Source organism: Bubalus bubalis, chromosome 9 (assembly GCF_019923935.1).
Source record: "Bubalus bubalis isolate 160015118507 breed Murrah chromosome 9, NDDB_SH_1, whole genome shotgun sequence".
Classification (NCBI taxonomy): Eukaryota; Metazoa; Chordata; class Mammalia; order Artiodactyla; family Bovidae; genus Bubalus; species Bubalus bubalis.
The window spans coordinates 101324704-101332478 of record NC_059165.1 but is presented as its reverse complement, the minus strand read 5'-3'; the positions used below and the strand labels follow the sequence as shown (position 1 = coordinate 101332478).

At 39.3% G+C, this 7775-nt stretch overlaps 1 pseudogene; it reads left to right on the top strand.

The window, feature by feature from the left end:
• Nucleotides 1–5312: 5312 nt before the first annotated feature.
• On the top strand, nt 5313–6258 carry LOC102410363 (annotated as a pseudogene).
• Nucleotides 6259–7775: the final 1517 nt, after the last annotated feature.

Below are 7775 nucleotides of genomic sequence, written 5' to 3'. Positions count from 1 at the left end.
TGATTGGAAAATCCCACGGACAGAGGAAGCCTGGCAGGCTACAGTCCATGGGGTCACAAAGACTCAGGTGTGACTGAGCACAGCACACACACACATATAATACAGTAAGATAGTTTGTGGTACATATCAACATATAAATATCTCTCTTATAAGTACAAACATTTAGTAATAAGGGATTAAAGGATAGCTCTTAACTTCTGATATAACTGAGAAATTTCTAATTGGCTTGGAGAAACTATCATACATCCAAGGACTATATTAACCATGGTTTTATTCTAAAGTAACAAAGTCATCCCTTTCTTTGAAGAGGAGAATAGTAATGTTTAGAGATTTCAGTGGTTCTGTCTCTGCCATAAGTTCAGTTCAGTTCAGTTCAGTTCAGGTGCTCAGTTGTGTCCAACTCTTTGCAACCCCATGGATGCAGCATGCCGCGTCTCCCTGTTCATCATCAGCTCCAGGAGTCTACTCAAATTCATGTCTGCTGAGCCAGTGATGCCATCCAAATATCTCGTCCTCTGTAATCCCCTTCACCTCCCACCTTCAATCTTTTCCAGCATTAGGGTCTTTTCAAATGAGTCAGTTCTTCACAACAGGTGGCCAAAATATTGGAATTTCAGCTTCAATATCAGTCAATCCAATGAATATTCAGGACTGATTTCCTTTAGGAAGGACAGGTTAGATCTCCTTGAAGTCCAAGGAACTCTCAAGAGTCTTCTCCAACATCACAGTTCAAAAGCATCAATTCTTCGGCACTCAGCTTTCTTAATAATCCAACTCTCACATCCATACATGACCACTGGAAAAAACAGAGACTTGACTATAAGGACCTTTGTCCCTAGGTTGGTCATAACTTTCCTTCCAAGGAGTAAGCATCTTTAAATTTCATGGCTGCAGTCACCATCTTCAGTGATTTTGGAGCCTCACAAAATAAAGTCAGCCACTGTTTTGATTGTTTCCCTATCTATTTCCCATGAAGTGATGAGACCAGATGCCATGATCTTAGTTTTCTGAATACTGAGTTTTAACCCAACATTTTCACTCTCCTCTTTCACTTTCATCATAAGGCTCTTTAGTTCTTCTTTGCTTTCTGCCATAAGGGTGGTGTCATCTGCATATCTGAGGTTATTGTTATTACTCCTGGAAATCTTTATTCCAGCTTGTGCTTCTTCCAGCCCAGCGTTTCTCATTATGTACCCTACACCTAGGTTAAATAAGCAGGGTGACAATATACAGAATTGATGTACTCCTTTCCCTATTTGGTACCAGTCTATTGTTCCATGTCCAGTTCTAACTGTTGCTTCCTGACCTGCATACAAATTTCTCAAGAGGCAGGTCAAGGTGGTCTGGTATTCCCATCTCTTTCAGAATTGTCCACAGTTTATTGTGATCCACATGGTCAAAGGCTTTGGCATAGTCAATAAAGCAGAAATAGATGCTTTTATGGAACTCTCTTGATTTTTCCATGATCCAGCGGATGTTGGCAATTTGATCTCTGGTTCCTCTGCCTTTTCTAAAACCAGCTTGAACATCTGGAAGTTCATGGTTCACATATTGCTGAAGCCTGGCTTGGAGAATTTTGAGCATTACTTTACTAGCACGTGAGATGAGTGTAATTGTGCAGTAGTTTGAGCATTCTTTGGCATTACCTTTCTTTGGGATTGGAATGAAAACTTCCCTTTTCCAGTTCTGTGGCCACTGCTGAATTTTGCAAATTTGCTGGCAAATTGAGTGCGGCACTTTCATAGCATCATGTTTTAGGATTTGAAATAGCTCAACTGAAATTCCATCACCTATGCTAGCTTTGTTTATAGTGATGCTCCCTAAAGCCCACTTGACTTCGCATTCCAGGATGTCTGGCTCTAGGTTGGTGATCATACCATCATGATTCTCAGGGTCATAAAGATCTTCTTTGTATAGTACTTCTGTGCATTCTTGCCACCTCTCCTTAATATCTTCTGCTTCTGTAGGTCCATATCATTTCTGTCCTTTATTGTGCCCATCTTTGCATGAAATGTTCCCTTGGTATCTCTAATATTCTTGAAGAGATCTCTAGTTTTTCCCATTCTATTGTTTCCCTCTCTTTCTTTGCACTGATCACTGAGGAAGGCTTATCTCTTCTTGCTATTCTTTTGAATTCTGTGTTCGAATGGGTATATCTGTCCTTTTCTCCTTTGCTTTTCACTTTTCTTTTCACAGCTGTTTGTCAGGCCTCCTCAGAGAGCCATTTTGCTTTTTGCATTTCTTTTTCTTGGGTATGGTCTTTTTCCCTGTCTCCTGTTCAGTGTCATGAACCTCCATCTATAGTTCATCAGGCACTCTATCAGATTTAGTCCCTTAAATCTATTTCTCACTTCCACTGTATATTCATAAGGGATTTGATTTAGGTCACACCTGAATGGTCCACTCCCACAGTCCACTCCCAGTCTTGTTTTTCTTGACTGTAAAGAGCTTCTCCATTTTTGGCTGCAAAGAATATAATCAATCTGATCTCTGTATTGACTATCTGGTGATGTCCATGTGTAGAGTCTTCTCTTGTGTTCTTGAAAGAGGGTGCTTGCTATTACCAGTGCATTCTGTGGGCAAAACTCTATTAGCCTTTGTCCTGCTTCCTTCTGTACTCCAAGGTCAAATTTGCCTGTTACTCCTGGTGTTTCTTTACTTCCTACTTTTGCATTCCAGTCCCCTATAATGAAAAGGATATCTTTTGGGATGTTAGTTCTAGAAGGTCTTATAGATCTTCATCAGTTCAGTTCAGTTCAGTCACTCAGTCGTGTCCGACTCTTTGCGATCCCATGAATCGCAGCACGCCAGGCCTCCCTGTACATCACCAACTCCCGGAGTTCACTCAGTCTCACATCCATCGAGTCAGTGATGCCATCCAGCCATCTCATCCTCTGTCATCCCTTTCTCCTCCTGCCTCCAATCCCTCCTAGCATCAGAGTCTTTTCCAATGAGTCAACTCTTCGCATGAGGTGGCCAAAGTACTGGAGTTCCAGCTTTAGCATCATTCCTTCCAAAGAAATCCCAGGGCTGATCTCCTTCAGAATGGACTGGTTGGATCTCCTTGCAGTGCAAGGGACTCTCAAAAGTCTTCTCCAACACCACAGTTCAAAAGCATAATTCTTCGGTGCTTAGCCTTCTTCACCGTCCAACTCTCACATCCATACATACCACAGGAAAAACCATAGCCTTGACTAGACGGACTTTGTTGGCAAAGTAATGTCTCTGCTTTTGAATATGCTATCTAGGTTGGTCATAACTTTCCTTCCAAGGAGTAAGCATCTTTTAATTTCATGGCTGCAGTCACCATCTGTAGTGATTTTGGAGCCCCCAAAAATAAAGTCTGACACTGTTTCCATTGTTTCACCATCTATTTCCCATGAAGTGATGGGACTGGATGCCATGATCTTAGTTTTCTGAATGTTTAGCTTTAAACCAACTTTTTCACTCTCCACTTTCACTTTCATCAAGAGGCTTTTGAGTTCCTCTTCACTTTCTGCCATAAGGGTGGTGTCATCTGCATATCTGAGGTTATTGATATTTCTCCTGGCAATCTTGATTCCAGCTTGTGCTTCTTCCAGTCCAGCGTTTCTCATGATGTACTCTGCATATAAGTTAAATAAACAGGGTGACAATATACAGCCTTGATGTACTCCTTTTCCTATTTGGAACCTGTCTGTTGTTCCATTTCCCATTCAACTTTAGGTTCTTCAGCATTACTGGTTTGCCTTGGAAACAAACAGAGATCATTCTGTTGTTTTTGAGATTGCACCCAAGTACTGCATTTCAGACTGGTCTGGATAAAACATCCAAGTACTGCATTTCAGTCCCCACCATAAATCAAAGGGATAAAGACCCAAGGGTCCTAGTCAAGACAAATCCTCAGTATTACAATTTAAAGAAAATTTTATATTCTTGGATGTGATGACATGCTGGGACTCTTAGAGCTTTGGAAGCAAGAGAATTAAAGGGGAAGTAGTAATGAAAAATGAATTCATGTCACTTATAATATAGTGTTTTAGGAACAGCGAATCAGCAGGGAGAAAACAAACCCCAATCTGTCCAGAAAAGTTTCCACAAGGGAAATCATGTAGTTACAGGTTAGAGTAACCAGAGAAAACATGTCTAATGAGCTGACATAAGAAACTCCAAATATCTTCACTGCTGCAGTCCCCCAGCCAGAGCCACTTTGATTGGTGAGGAACCTGGTTCTTAAATTTGAAGTTCTATATCTGTCTTAGAAACAATGCTTGATTTAATCACTTCCTATTTTCTTCTTTGGGGACAAAATTCCGTCTGCATCAGTAATCATTTAGGGAGGAATTTTGACTTCTACAGGGAAAGCTTTCTCTCTCAATCTGCAGGCAGGCGAGTCTGATAGCTCCACAGACTCTGCGGGAGAGCGTCAGAGAGGATGGAAGCCAAGAGCATGTAATGAAGCCAGATCATTGCGTTTTTTTTTTTTTTTTTTTTTCTTTTGTGTTTGCACTTGAACATGTGGAACAAGTATCTTCCTCAGGTCTTTAGCAGTGCCAACTCCCTCTTCCAGGCACAGAATTCTGACATCACAGTAGCTTCTTGTCTCTCTTTCTTTAGGAATCTGTTGAAACATCACCTAGTTTGCTGGACTTTCCTGAACACTCAGGACAAAATAACACCTCCTACAGTTCTCCTTTATATCTGATTTTGTTTTCTTCTTAGCATCTGTCACGTTCTGACATATTCTATAATATTTTATTTGAATATCCTCATTCACTATCCTTGGATTGTGAGAGGTTTACTTTTCAGCACTTCTACTGCTTGCCTCCATGTGCTTGGAACATGGTTAGCACTAAATATGTATTTCTCAAGTGAATGAAGAAATATCACATTAAAACTCCAGAATATATGACCTCTTAGCAAATGTTGTGAGAATGGGAAAAAATTCCTAGTCAGAAAGGAAATGAAGTATGCCCTTAAAGGGCCTTCTGTGGTGACTCAGTGGTTTAGAATCCACCTGTAATGTAACAGACATTTAAGAGATGTGGGTTCAATACTTGGTTTGGGAAGAACCCACTCCAGAACTCTTTCTTAGGAAATCCCATGGACAGTGGAGGCCAGTGTGCTATGGTCCTTGGGGTCCCCCAGAGTTGGACAAGAGTGAAGTGGCTAAACATATAAACATACTTTCAAAGAGAACTTATCTGAAAATAAAATATTAACACCAACTTCTTGAGGGCTGAATAGAAATTGCAGTAATTAATCTGTGAATTATACCAGTAGGAGTGAAAATTGTCATTATTTCCTTTTTTCCTGGTAGTTACCTCCACCTCATGGAACCAAGTAACAATACACAAATTTCAGGATTTCTTCTTTTGGAGCTTTCAAAGGAACCAGAACTACAACCCCTCATATTTAGGTTTTTCCTCGCCATGTACCTGATCACAGTGCTTGGAAACCTGTTCATCATCTTAACTGTCGGGACGAACTCCCATATCCACACCCCCATGACTTCTTCCTCTCCAACCTGTCCTTTGTAGACCTCTGTTTCATTTCCACCACCATCCCAAAGATGCTGTGGAACATCCAGACACAGAGGAAAGATATCACCTATGAAGGCTGCTTCACCCAGGTGTATTTTTACATTCTCTTTGCAGGATTAGATGATTTCCTGCTGACTGTGATGGCCTATGATCGGTGTGTGGCCATCCGCCACCCCCTGCACTACGTGGTCATCATGAGCCCCTGGCTCTGTGGACTGCTGGTTCTGATATTCTGGGTGCTGATTGCCTTGTATCCCTTGCTACACAGCTTAATGGTGCTACGACTGTCCTTCTGTCCAGTTGTGCAAATTCCCCACTTTTTCTGTGAACTCAGTCAGGTGGTACAACTTGCCAGTTGTGACAACTTTCTTAATTACATAGTGATGTATTTTTCAGCTGTCCTGATGGGTGTTGGTCCTTTTGCTGGTATCCTTTACTCTTACTCTAAAATAGTTTCCTGCATATGTACGATCTCATCAGCTCAAGGGAAATATAAAGCATTTTCTATCCGTGTATCTCACCTCTTGGTTTTCTCCTTATTTTGTTTTGTAGCCTTAGGAATTTACCTTAGCTCTGGTGCCACGCACAGCTCACATTCAAGTACAGTTTCCTTGGTGAAGTACACTGTTATCACACCCATGCTAAACCCCTTTTATACAATGTGAGAAATCAAGATATAAAGGGGCCTCTGAAGAGTTTATATTTGACAGCAAGTATAAAAGACCAATTACAATAGTTCCCTGGATTGCATAACTCAAAGCCTTAGAACCAGAAATTGTGATTCTTTGATCACTGTGGAATAAAATTTTCTCCTTGTATGTATTTTCTTGAATTTCCACTTTTCTTTCCTTCTTTGGATTCAGCATCTTTATACAATTCAGGCACTTAGTTTTTAAGCTTTATTCTAAGTCTTGTATACAGACAGATTTTATTTTTTCCTATTCCACAATTTACTTACCTTTGGAGAAAAAAAAATGCTTTGAAATGTAATTTCTTTGGTGGGGCATCATAGATTTATGAAGAATTTATTGAGAATAGTGTCTTTTTATTAATACATTTAGTCTACTGACACTGAAAGAGGTTATCCATAGGTATTGCTTATTGCCAGTGTGTTACTTGTTTTTTGCCTTTGGAGTTCTTGTTTTTTCCTTCTGTGTGTTACTTAAGGTTTGATGTTTTTTTTAGTGGTACGCTTTGAGCAAGCTCCAGGAGATGTTGAAGGACAGGGAAGCCTAGCATGCTGCTGTCTATGGGGTAGCAACAAGTCAGACACAACTGAGCGACTAGACAGCAAAGTAATAGGCTTGTGTTTCTTTCTAGTCTTTGTGTATCCAATGTAGTTTTTTGATGCATGGTAAACAATGGGTTTTTATATGATGACCTACAACTATATTTTCTTTTCAAAACAGGCTTTCTTTTAGGTTTCTGCATTTTGAAATAGCACTACATTTTTTACTCCCTGGCCTACATGTGTGTGTTTGTTGTCATATTTAACAACTCACTATATATCCCTTTAATTTTTATTGTAGCTATACTTGACTTTAGACATTCTTTTTGTCTTTTAAATTTTGATTCTAGCTTAAGTGATTTGATCCTCAGCCTTTCCACATGTTTGCCTTTACTAGTGGGATTTTGTCTTTCATAGAGTTTCTTACTACTTGTTATGCCTTTTTCTTTCCTTCTTAGAGAAGATTCTACATCATTCCTTGTAGTCTTAGAAGTGATAAATTGTTTCATTCTTTTTTTTTCTTGAGTCCAAATTTTTTATTAGATTTAACAAAAAAATGAAATTGCAGTTCAATAATAGTCATAATAAGAAAAGAAGAAATAGAATTACAAATTGTTTCATTCTTTACTTGTATGAAAAGTTCCTTATCTCTCCTTTGATTCTAAATGATAATCTTTCTGGGTAGTATGCCCTAGTTTGCAGGTTTTTCCCACTCAGAACCTTAAATATATCAGACATTTCCCATCTGACATATAATGTTTCTGCAAAAAAAAAAAAAAAAAAAAGGGGGGGAAATAATTTGATAGACTTTAGGGCACGTTTTTATATAATGCTGTTTTACTTTGGTTCCTTTACAACTCATATGTTTAATATTATTGTTTTAATTTATGTATCTAGGTGTGGGTCTTGTTGCTGTCATTTGGGGGGAACCCTTTTATCTTCTGGTATCTGAATCTGGTTTTTTATTCAGGTTTGAGAAGGCTTTCAGCCATAATTTTATCAAAATAATTTTTCACCAACTTCTC